Raw genomic sequence first — 12,534 nt, 5'->3', positions numbered from 1 at the left:
TGGCTAGAGCCAATTCTGGACCTGAAATCTTAGTGTCCCTCTCTCTCTGCTTGGTACCACAGGTGAGTACTCCATCCACCTCTGACATAGGTCCCATGCTCTCATTCAGCCAACTCTGTTGGGTCTGCTGCTTCTTATGTGATTTGCTTACCTAGGAGTTATTCAGGTAGCAAGCACTGGGAATGCTTGGTACACATAGGATATGGAATTAATATTAAGATTGCAGGAGCGCCACAATAAGTAAGGTAGGAAACTGAAAAGCTAAAAGTGTGAAGTAGACTAGGAGAGAATGCAAATTCTGAGAACCACATCACAGGATTGAAATTTCGGTGTTAGCTTTGTCCCTTCTGTCACAAGTTGTCATCTAGTATTGATACTTATCCTTTTAAAAAGTGCCTTTCATGTCTTATCTTTTATATCCAATGCCTAGCAATAGTTTCCTAAATGATCCTTTTTTTTTTTTTTTAAATATATCTTCCCTATACACTATAAAGGTCCTGAAATGCCCTTTTACTCAGAGAATTTTACTGCTGCTCCAAAACCTTTCATGGTATCCACTTGCCCTCCGAGGAGTGTTGATACTGAATGGAGATCATGCTCTGGAGCTCCAGAGATTGACAAACTTTATTATAAGGAGCCAGATAAGAAATATTTTAGGTTTCCAGGCCACAGGATCTCCTAACTACTTAACTTTGCCCTTAATTGTGCGCACAATACCTAAGAAATGGGATGGTTCGTTCTTTCTTTTTTTTTAATTGATTTTTTTTTTTTTTTTTTTTTTTTTAAAGAGAGAGAGGCGTGGAGAGAAAGAGAGACAAATGATGTGAGAGAGAAACATCGATTGGTTGCTTCCCGCATGTGCCGACTGGAGATTGAACCTGCATCCTGGGTATGTGCCCTGATCAGGAATTGAACCTGCCACCTTTTGGTGTATGGGAGGATGCTCTAACCAACTGAACCACACAGACCTGGGATGGTTATTTCAACAAAATCTTATTTATAAAAACAGGTGGCTGCCTCAGGCTGTAATAGGCCAACTCTGAGAATTTGACAGCAAAAGGAGGAAAAGAAATAGAATAGTACATAGAAATAGTACGTAGAAAAGAAATAAAACATAGAGCAAAATCAAGTAAAGTTTTGTCAGAATAAATAAGATCTAATAATGTTTTTAGAAGGAAAAAACTTTTGAAGGAGAGATTATATCTGCTTGGTAGATTAGAGTGGGAGGGGCCAAGTAGAAGATGGGTTTAGGTATATATGTCTGAATTAGTTTTAAAAGGGGAGAGACACGTCATTAATCACTAAATTATCAAATATTTGTAGAGAAGAATTTCATTGTTTTGGGGATATCTGTATTTTTATTGAGATGAAATTAACATAAAATTAACCATTTTAAAGTGCTCAATTCAGTGGTTTTTAGTTCATTGGAAATGTAGAACCGTTACATCTATGTAGTTCCAAAACATTTTCACCACATCCAAAGGAAACACTGTACCCATTGAAGTCACTTTCATTCCTGCCTCCTCAGACCCTGCAACCACTAATTTGTTTCTGTCTCTATGCATTTACCTATTCTGGATATTTCATCTAAATAGAAGCATACAATATGTGACCTTTTGTGTCTGGCTTTCACTTAGCATAATGTTTTGGAGATTTGTGCATGTTGTAGCACATATCAGTTCTTCGTTCTTTTTAAGGCTGAATAATATTCCATTCTGTGAATATATCACATTTTGTTTTTCCATTCATTTGTTGATTGACATATGGGTTATTTCCACCTTTTGGGTGTTGTGAACAGTGCTGTTGTGAACATTCATTCATATTTAGGTATTTATTCGAATACCTGTTCTGGATATTCTTTTGATTATATACCTAGGAATGGAATTATTGGTGTTTTTATATTTCACTTTTTGAGGAATTACCTATTTTTCACAGTGGCTGCACCATTATACAGTTTTATCAGTACGAGGATTCCACTTAACGGCATGGTTTTTTATGATGACTTGTTGTGTTGTACATTTCTATATGATTTGCACATTTCTACTAATATTTGGTAGGCTCTTTGCTATTTTTTAGTCCCCCCTCCCCCATTTTGTTTCATATAGTTGTTGCTTATGTTGGCTTATGTTTTTCTAGAATAGATTTTTTGCATAAAATTTCCTTATATGTTGCCATTCATTTATAATTTTTAAAGAAACTGATTCATTCTTATAGGTATGTATTCCTTTAAAGTTTAGTGTGTGTGTATTAGTAAAAATGTTTGATACAAAACCTAAGTAATTTCTGATTCCAGACATTCAGTGTATGCTTCTATTATCCATATTGATATTTATCGCTACTCTTTGCTCCTAGGAATTTTTAAAAATATATTTTTATTGACCGGAAAGAGAGAGAGAGAGAGAGAGAGAGAGATCAATGATGAGAGAGAATCATTGATTGGCTGCCTCCTGCACACCCCACATTGGGGATTGAGCCTGCAACCCTGGCATATGCCCTGATGGGGAATCAAACCTTGACCTTCTGGTTCATAGGTTGATGTTCAACCACTGAGCCATGCTGGCCAGGCTAGGATTTTTTTTGTTTTTGTTTTTTGTTTCAGCCAAATTGAAACGAATTCTGCAGCCTGCAAATTAACTTGCTTGACTCTTATGAACTCTTACAGATATTCAAATATATATTCCTATTTTATTTCCTTGATCTGCTAATGCCATAATTCTATTTCTTTCCAGTTAATAAGCAGTGTATTCAGTGCTGATACCTATAGGTCTGATTCAGTGTATATAATAGTCTCTAGAGAAAAGATTTTTTCATGTTGGTGGAATTTTGTGGAAATTCTGGCATACTTTTGAAATGATTGTTAAACAGCAACAACAGCTAATTTGTGTACTCCTTTCCCTTCCCTCAACCCCTACCCCCAAACTATGACATATTTAAAATATCAATAGGATATAAGAGAAGAGATTATAAACTCCTTGATGGCAGGTCTTTTCCACACTCAGAAGTCTCCTTTTTATATATTTATACTAGAGGCCAGTGCATGAAATTCGTGCACTGGAGCGGGGGTGGGGGGTGGGGGGTGTGTGTCTCCCCCAGCCTGGCCTGTGCCCTCTCACAGTGCAGGAGCCTCATGATTGATCGCATCGCCCCAAAGAGGTAGGCCCTGCCCACCCATCTGAGGCTCCTCAATGGATGCCCCAGAGAGGTAGGCCAGAGCCACGGGACCCGCCTCTGCACTGTGCACACAGCATCAAGCCCCGCCTACCCGGGTGCACCTGCTGTGCACGCAGCCTCCTGGTGATCACTCGTTACAGCATGAGGGCGTCACAACCACATAGGCTTTTATTAATAGGTCTAGAGGCCTGGTGCATGAAATTCGTGCACTAGGTGGGGGTCCTCAGCCCAGCCTGTGCCTTCTCATAGTCTGGGAGCCCTTGGGGGATGTCTGACTGCCAGCTTAGGCCTGCATCCCATGGCAGTCGGACATCCTTAGTGCTGCTGCGGAGGCGGGAGAGGCTCTCGCCACTGCCTCTGTGCTTGCCAGCCCTGAGCCTGGCTTCTGGCTAAGCGGTGCTCCCCCTGTGGGAGTGCACTGACTCTTACATTGAGTATCTGCCCCCTAATGGTCAGTGCACGTCATAGTGAGTGGTTGAGCGGCCTTAGTATATCACTAGCATATTACGCTTTGATTGGTTCAATGGATAACCGGATGACTGGACACTTAGCATATTAGGCTTTTATTATATAGGATGAGATATATATTTTATGTAATATATAATATATTGTATATATTCCTTGATATATATTACTTTGTTTTTAAATAATTGCTAAATGAACAAACATTTATTGAACATATATTCTATGTAGACTATTATATAGAGGGGATTTACAGTGGTAAAAAAACATAGTTTTAGCCTTAAGTCAGCGGTTCTCAACCTGTAGGTCACAACCCCTTTGGTGGTCGAACGACCCTTTCACAGGGGTCGCCTAAGACCATCCTGCATATCAGATATTTATGATTCATAACAGTAGCAACATTACAGTTATGAAGTAGCAACGAAAATAATTTTATGGTTGGGTCACAACATGAGGAACTGTATTTAAAGGGCCAGAAGGTTGAGAACCACTGCCTTAAGTGGTTTGTGTTTCACTGAAGAGACAAAATACAATAAGAAGCTAAGTAATTTATAGAAGTCTCTTTTTTCTTAACCATGGGAGTTAAGTCTCTCAAAATCCTAGTGATAGATGTGGTTGAAAACTTAACTCTAAAAAATAGGATTAGTGAATTTTAGGTAGTACATGAACTTATGAAAGACTATATAAGTACATACATATTTCCCATTTAGTATTGTTAAATTTGTAGTAATGAGTACAGCGCCACTCTTTCTCTGTGGATAGTTAAGGCTTTCCCCTGCTATTTTAGTTTCAGTGAGATGCTTACATTTGTTTTATTTTAATACACAATTAGAGATAATACACTATCAGGCAGATAATACACAAGTAAAAGGCATTTTTCCCCCTTTCCGTTCTTCCAGTGTTCAATACTTTTCTGATTTTCTGATTTTGAATTTGTTGATTAGTTTCCTGAGGTTCCATTGAGGCCTTGGGGATGTAACATTTATGTAATGTTCAGCCAAGCCTTCCTCAGTATATACAGTTTTATGATAAGGGCTTTGGTTATAATAAATTCATGCCAAAACATAGACCTAAAGTGCCTGTTACATCTGGCTCTCAGCTTTCTCTTCTGAGGGATGTAGGAGTTTATTTCTAAGATCTAGGCTTCATTTCATTTACTTTCTTTACTCTTTCCTAAGGCTTCTTTATATAAACGGTGCCTACTCTATCATTTGTTTTCTTTTAAAAATTCTCACCCTTTCTTTTCTTTTTTTTGTTATCCTCAGTAGGATTGGCTTGCAATTCTCATGTGTTAGAAAGACAGGTTACCTGGTTGAAGAAAACATGCACCACAGGAAATCAGCATGGCTTTTAGTTTGTGAGGGTGATCTCAAGTTTGAGAAGGATTATTGTATAAGACAGCCAAATGATGGGGAGACAATAAATGCTGTAAGAATTATAGAGGAATAATCAGCGACTTATTTTCCTGCATAGGGAAGAGATATTATTAGCTCTGGGAGTAGTTGCTAACTCTTTGTTAATTTTTTATTATGGAAATTTTAAAGTATACAGAATAGAATGTCGTAATGGACTTAGTAGCCTATAAACCAGCTTCAACAAATTATCAACTTATGACCAATATTATCTTTAACTCCATGCCCCTATATTATTTTGAAGCAAATCACATACATCATTTCATTCATTGATATACATACATATATGCATTTTAATATGTACTTCTGAAAGGTAAATATTCTTCTTAAATAATCATATCATTATCACACCTAAACAAATTATCACTAATTCTTTTTTCATTAAATAACTAGAGTCAGTGTTAAGATTTTTTCATTTGGCTCTTAATTTTTTTTCTTATACTTTATTTGAATTTAAATCTCTTTATTGTAATTGGTTGGTAACTTGTATCCTTTATAGCAGGGTAGGGAATCAAATTTTATTTGGTGACATTTTATGTTCTAATTAAAACTAAATCTGAAGTCTTAAAAATCAGTCCAATACTAGATTCTTATTGGATGCTTCCAGTGTATAAGCCACTGTATCATTAAGAAGTTGGGATTTAATAATTTCTATATAATTCCTGTGTTTAGAAACCTTAAAGTGCATGACAATATGGAAACTTCACTGTGATACCAGTGTTAAATATATTTCTACAAATAGGAGATGCTTCAGCACAGTACATAATCATTTTCAGGTGAATGTAATAGACTTTTAAAAAAGATTATTGTGGGTAGGCAAAGTATAAGACTGAACTGAAAAGTAGCCCTTTGAACTGAGTCTTAAAGAATGGATAGGATTTAAAGTTTAGGTTAAATGCAAAGAGGAAGAATAGAAACTGAAAACCCTAATAGAAACTTAAGACTGTATAGTATCATTAATGTTTAATTAATGGTTTAATATGTGGTTAATATGATTAAACATTTTAATAGTATGGCTTTTTAGACAACCACCTTAGCCTAAATGTAAATGAGGAAGGGCATTTATGTTTTATATATGTTCAGATTTCTTGGTCATTATTTTCTTCTAATGTTTTCTACCTGTTTCTTGCTTTATATCTCCTTTTCCTTTTTTTAAAAAAGGGGATAATTTATGTAACTTTATGGCAGATAGAAAAATTCTCTCAGGTGGACCAGGTGCTATAAGTCAAAGGACACCTTTTTTTTTTTTTTTTTTTAATATATTTTATTGATTTTTTACAGAGAGGAAGGGAGAGAGATAGAGAGAGTTAGAAACATTGATGAGAGAGAAACATCGATCAGCTGCCTCCTGCACATCTCCTACCGGGGATGTGCTTGCAACCCAGGCACATGCCCTTGACCGGAATCGAACCCTGGACCTTCCAGTCCACAGGCCGACGCTCTATCCACTGAGCCAAACCAGCCTTGGCAAAGGACAGCTTTTTAAAGTGTCCTTTATGCAGGGCTGTTCCAATTAGAGCATGTCTTAAACTATAACTTTGACACTCATAGCTTGTGTTCTTACCATCTTTTTTTTTTCCTTATCATCTTTAACATTAATTAAACTTTGCTTTTAATGCTCCTCAAATCTTTAAGGTAGTATTTCCCTCCTCCCCTTTTTGCATTTATCAGATAACTAGTCAGTTTAATTTTAGTAAATATAGTTTCTTGAGAGATTTTATGACCAAATAGGTCATAATAGTGGATTGCTGCCCAGCCGGCATGGCTCAGTGGTTGAGCATCGACCTATGAACTGGGAGGTCAGAGTTCAATTCCCAATGATGCTGGGTTTTGGGCTTTATCTCCAGTGGGAGGTGTATAGGAGGCAGCCGATTGATGGTTCTCATCACTGATGTTTCTCTCCCTCTCCCTTCCTTTCTCTAAAATCACTTTTAAAAAATAAAATAAAATAAAAACAGTGGGTTGCTGTTTGACATTCTTCTCATTGATGTATTGTTTAATTTCTGCCTTATAATTGAAAAATAGCCATATGCTAGAGTTCCAGTGACTGAGAACATCAAGGAGGGAGTTTTCAGCTTTTGTAAGCCTGTACTACACAATTCCTAAAGCTGCTTTTGAACTGTCTCTAGTTGTAGCATGTTATCTTACACTTAACTATTGTAAGGGCATCTTTTTATTTAATTTCTAATTAGCATAATGACTTAAGCTGTGTTATTCACTGTTCTGTAGTGAAGTTGTCATAGGAAGAGAAGAAATAAAAATGTTCAATTTCAACTTTACTTGTGAATGGAGTGAAGTTTGAAAGCCTTTTATAGCTATTATTCAGCAGACTGAAAATCTCATTAGAAATCCCAGAAATGCTAAGGCAGCTTTGGGTTGGATTTTAATAACATTTTGGAATGTTGATATTGCATGTTGCTAATTTTTGTGATTTTACTATTGATCAGCAAGTTAGGTATGCATTCTTGCAAAGTCAATTTATGACTTTTAGTCCAAATCCATTTACAGTAGCTTTCAACAGTGATAAGTACCTAGGGGGAGGATTAAATTTTACTTTTTTTTTTTTTTAACATTTCTTTTAGAAACTGATTAAATTTTCACAAAGATACTAAATTTGTTGAAAACTGCTTAGTAAAAAATAATACTATATATATATATATATATATATATATATATATATATACATACACACATATATATATATATATAGTACTAATGACTTAGTTGCCATTGTAAGTTTCTTACTCATCTACAGATTTACTCTTTTATTTCTTGGGTGGAATGGAGAAGCATAAAATTAGGGGGGCACATTTTCATTTTTATCTTCTTGTCATAGGAACTCGAATACTGATGTCTGGATAAAGAGTGTTTAAATGTAATTTTCTTACAGCTGTTTGCTATAAAAGTACTGTATTTCATATAATGATTACTTGTTTAATAAGATAAATGTAATTTATAGACAGTATATTTTTATGGTCAGAAGGTAAATTTGATGGGAACTACATATACTTAAACTTTAAAACATTTTTCACAAGAAATACAGACTAGGAAATATTTACTCTTTTTTTCCTTGTAATAGAAAAGGCTATTTAGTTTATGTCTTTAAATAGGTCCTGCTTTTAAGTTTTTGCTAAATTTATATTTAACTTCCAAGTGATTTACTGATGTCTTGCTAATACTCCCCTGGTTGTTAACACTTAATAAAAGTGTTGACTTATGGAAGTTACTCAGCCAAATTATTGTTTATCTTTGTTTTGTTATAAATTGTCATGATTAAGTTTTTGGCATTTTGAATATTTGCCAGATTGTTGTTGATTCTGCTTATAATAAATAAATATTTTAATTGAGCATCACCATGTATATGGTCACATTTTCTTTTCAGATTACACAGAGATACTTAGGAATATCCAAAGGAAGAGATTTGACTTGTTTCTTAGTTTTTGAATCTTGATCTGATAACATGCTATCAGATATAATTCGGGGGGAAATTATTTTTTCAATACAGAGTTGGATTCAAATGTAAATGAAAATAATAGATTATTTAAAAGTGGATCTTGTCTGTTAATGTATAACTTTATTTTTATGACATTTTTATCTTAGAATTTCAGTTTTTGTCATAATTTTGAATATTGTCAATGGTGAACTTGAGAGCATCTGCTCTTTTGCAAATTCACTTTAAGGGAAGACAGCACAGTTCTATTATGGGAAAATAATTTGTACTCTCCTTCCCTGCTTTTGCCCAAATATATAGTTAATTTATAATTACCTCAATATGAAAGTTTGGCTCTTTAGAGATACTTACTGAGAGAAAGTGTTTTTATTGGCGTGCGTAGATCACATTTGATTTTGCTTTGTAATGAATAGTGCCTCTAACAGAATTATCTACTATAGGAAGGGAAAGCCCTAATTTCTAGAAAACTTTTTAATAGTCTTTCCATATTTGTAATTAATGAGAAATTTTAAAGATATAGGGAATAGTCTGCTTATAGCTGATAAATGTCATTACTAAGTAATTGAATAATTATACTTTGAAAAGTCAGGTGAGAGGAATTCAAGATATTGAGGAAAATGGCAAATAAATTTAACTAAAGAAAGGAAGTTTTATTTAAAGAAAAGGTGTGCAATTACATTAATCCGTAAGTTACTCCTTATATTGCTCTAATCATTTTTTAGTGTGAAATGATCTGATTGAAACAAAAGTGAACTTTTGTCAGTGATTTTACTTAGAAATAGTATTACTTTCCACTTCTAATTTTAATTACCAGTAAAATCTTACTGTTCTAAGTACTTGAAAATTACCTCAGTTCCCTATAATTAATATTTTGCTTTATATTCAGTACCCTGTCTACTTCACCTATTTTATTTTGCTTTAAAAATGACATAAATTTTGTGAGAGAATAAATGTAACTTAAATATTGCTGTAAACATGTTCTTACTTTAATATAGTATGATTGATTTTTATGTGTATGAAATATTTTCCTAAAAAGGTTAATATTCAAGATGTTTTTGGATAGGTGAGTTACTGGTAAAAATTCATCAGTTCTAAGTTACCGAATATTTGTATTGGTTTTTAACACCATGACGTCTTGGTTGTTGTAAAGACCCTTTATTCTTCTGTTTGAGATGTTCTAGTTTGGGAAATTTCCTTTATTGTCAGATTTAACAGGTGAAATGTAATGGCTGTACCACTGATCATCTAATTTTTAAGCTGTTTTGATTAGTTAAACTAACTTTGGTATATAGTTCTTTATGGAATAGTCAAGGAGGAGCTGTGTGATCTTGCCATCACTTAGGTTAACAACAGGAGCAAAGGGCTTATTTCTGACTTTTCTTTCATTTGTTAAAAATTTTCATTGCTTTAACATTATTTGAATAGGGAAGGAGAGAGAGTTGTGAAGCAGATTTCTGGATTTGCTGATTCTCAGTATTAAGCAATGGGAATCCTTACTCTTCCTTTAGATACATCACATACATATGTATATTTTGATTTAAGGGGAAAAAACTTAATCTTTATGGTACATTGTGGATAGTTATTCCTTTTTAAAATTAATAAAACTAATAAAGTTTGTTTGGAAATCTCAAAAGATCTTTAGTAGTATACCTGCAACCTCAGCATTCCCTTTTTATCTATACAGATTTCCCTGCCTATTGTGGCCGTTTGCTCTAATTTAAATTTCCCATGGCTTTGGGTTGCAGACTTGGTTTTCTGCAAGAGTGCCCATGCTTACATGGTCATATATTCTGGGCGACTTTTCCACTTTTTCTTTTTTGTTATTTTGTTGATTGCTAAAGGGAAAGGGAATCTTTTTTTTTTTTTCTCACTTCTTTGTTTTGATCTTTCTTCCTTAGCCCATCTATTTGTGTGTTGTTTTGTTTTGCAGATTGGGAAGAATTATTTTGTGGATTTAGATCCATGGGGACTAGCAAGGAAAAACTAAACTAATTTTGGTTTTGGTTTTGTTTTCTTAATAACAGTAACAATTGAACTTTTTAGCCATTGAGAAGCTCAAAAGATATGTTAGCTTTATGCATGAAATTGATAAAAAAGTATTAATTCCAAAATTTTCTATTCATGGTTGCTCTACTGTTGGAATAAAAATGTTATGTTATAGTTGAATTAAGTAAATACTACTAGAAATACTAATTAGCAGTAAGTAGTACTGTTATAAGTTTTAATTTAAATACTATTGTATATTCAAAAGATATCCATAGGTAATCAGTTGTAATCTGATATGTGATATCTCTTACATTCATTTTTTCTTGTTATAGTGTGTATATATTCAAATAGACATACGAATATACATTGATTTGAGACGTACATTTTTTAACTTGACCAGATCTTAAAAATTTTCCTATTCTTGCAAAACATGCTTACTTTTGAAATGTGAAGGATTTTGTTTTTTAAAACAACTTTGTGCTACTAAATGTTAAATCTTTGGAGAAGTGCTATGCCAATTCAGATGTTGAGTAATTTGTTACTGTTGTAAGGGAATAGTAGAGGCTTCTATCCTAACATCTCCTCAAAATATTTTTTCATTAATATCTGTGAAGATTTTAAAATAGCAAATTAGTGTGATCAAAGATACTTCTGTTTTACATTTGTTTTGTGAGGATGCCAACATACAATAGGATTACTTAACGGAATTTTGAATTTTTTAAATTAATATAAAATAATAACACGTATTTTTTAGCATTTAAAAATCGTAATAATTTCCAAATATACCATGAAAACTGATGTTGTCTTATACTGTTAACTAATAAGCTAAGAGAACTTTCTAACATTGATAAATAGGATGAAAAAGGATTAATTTTGATATGCATAATTTTAGGGGTTTTTGTTTGTTCAGTTGATTATACACCATGGCAATGAGTTATCTAAAATTTTCTTTCTGGATGTGTGTTAAGTACATTGGAAACTGGACTAAGGGCAAGTTTTCCTTTTGTGCCTGCTAATTGTAGTTTTTCTTCTGGATTTTAGTGCTCCTAGACTGTGAAACTGGTTTATAGAATTTGTTATTACCAAGAAACAAATGGCATTTTTGAATTTTTGTGTTTATTATTTTCTAGTTATTATGTATTTCACAATTTTATTTCTATCTAATGATGTCTCAAGAAGCAGTTTCTCTTAAAATCAGTGAGTTTCAAACTAGGAAGAAAATGTATCCTAATAGTCTTATTAGCTGTTGTATTATCCCTGACAATTAAAATAATCTTAATTTTTACTTTTCATCATTGCTATAGAGGCTTCATAAGTTTGTAAAATTATTCTTCCTAATTCTGATTAATATTTTTAAAGTTGTTTTATGTTTACATTTGATATTCATATGTAATTATTAAAAAACACTAACCTCTACAATATATTTATTTCCAGTATTCACATCAAATCAGGGTATAATCCATGATATGAAAACGGATTCAACTGTGAAAGTGTACAGCTCTAAAAATAACAAAATTTTTCTTAGTGCAAATAACAAAATTTTTCTGTTAGAGAGAGCTCTACTATTCCCTTACTGAATGTTCATGTAAAATGTTATTAGGTCTTAAAGCTAAGGCACAGAATTGTCATGTGTGGCTTCCAGTAGGAGAGCAATGTAGAGCCGAACTTGAAATTTATTAAGGAAAGAACGAACTCGTAAAGTGCTTTCATGCTATTAAAAGCTTCACAATTGTCAGACAACTTTTTTTTTAAAGGTCATGATTCTTGATTCCTTTTCCAGTGTTTATTTGAAACTCCCGTTTTGTAGGATTTCTTTTTTGTTCTCCCTCTCTTTTTTCTTTTGGCAGTGGGCGGAAGATTCTCTTAAAACTGAATGGCTAAACATGTATAGTAACTATTAATGTGTAATGGAAATACTTTTATTCTTGATATTTTTTTAGATCAGAAAGTGCTTTGAAGGTAAGCCAATGAAGGTAAAATTACATTGTGTGATTGGGAAACCTTTTAGATTTTTCTGTTTAAAAGAGTAGGCTCTGCATTAGAGCTTTAAAT

The 12,534-nt window shown here is 33.4% G+C and overlaps 1 protein-coding gene across 2 annotated transcripts in view; it reads left to right on the top strand.

The window, feature by feature from the left end:
• ZCCHC7 (zinc finger CCHC-type containing 7) overlaps positions 1–12,534 on the top strand; it is a 204,750-nt gene that overhangs the window by 7,202 nt on the left and 185,014 nt on the right. The window lies entirely within an intron of this gene.

The sequence above is a fragment of the Myotis yumanensis genome, unplaced genomic scaffold (genome assembly GCF_028538775.1).
Source record: "Myotis yumanensis isolate MYYU_CA2020_CCGP unplaced genomic scaffold, mMyoYum1.0.hap1 SCAF_12, whole genome shotgun sequence".
NCBI lineage: Eukaryota > Metazoa > Chordata > Mammalia > Chiroptera > Vespertilionidae > Myotis > Myotis yumanensis.
The sequence above is the reverse complement of the archived record's forward strand: the minus strand, read 5'-3'. Positions and strand labels throughout refer to the sequence as shown.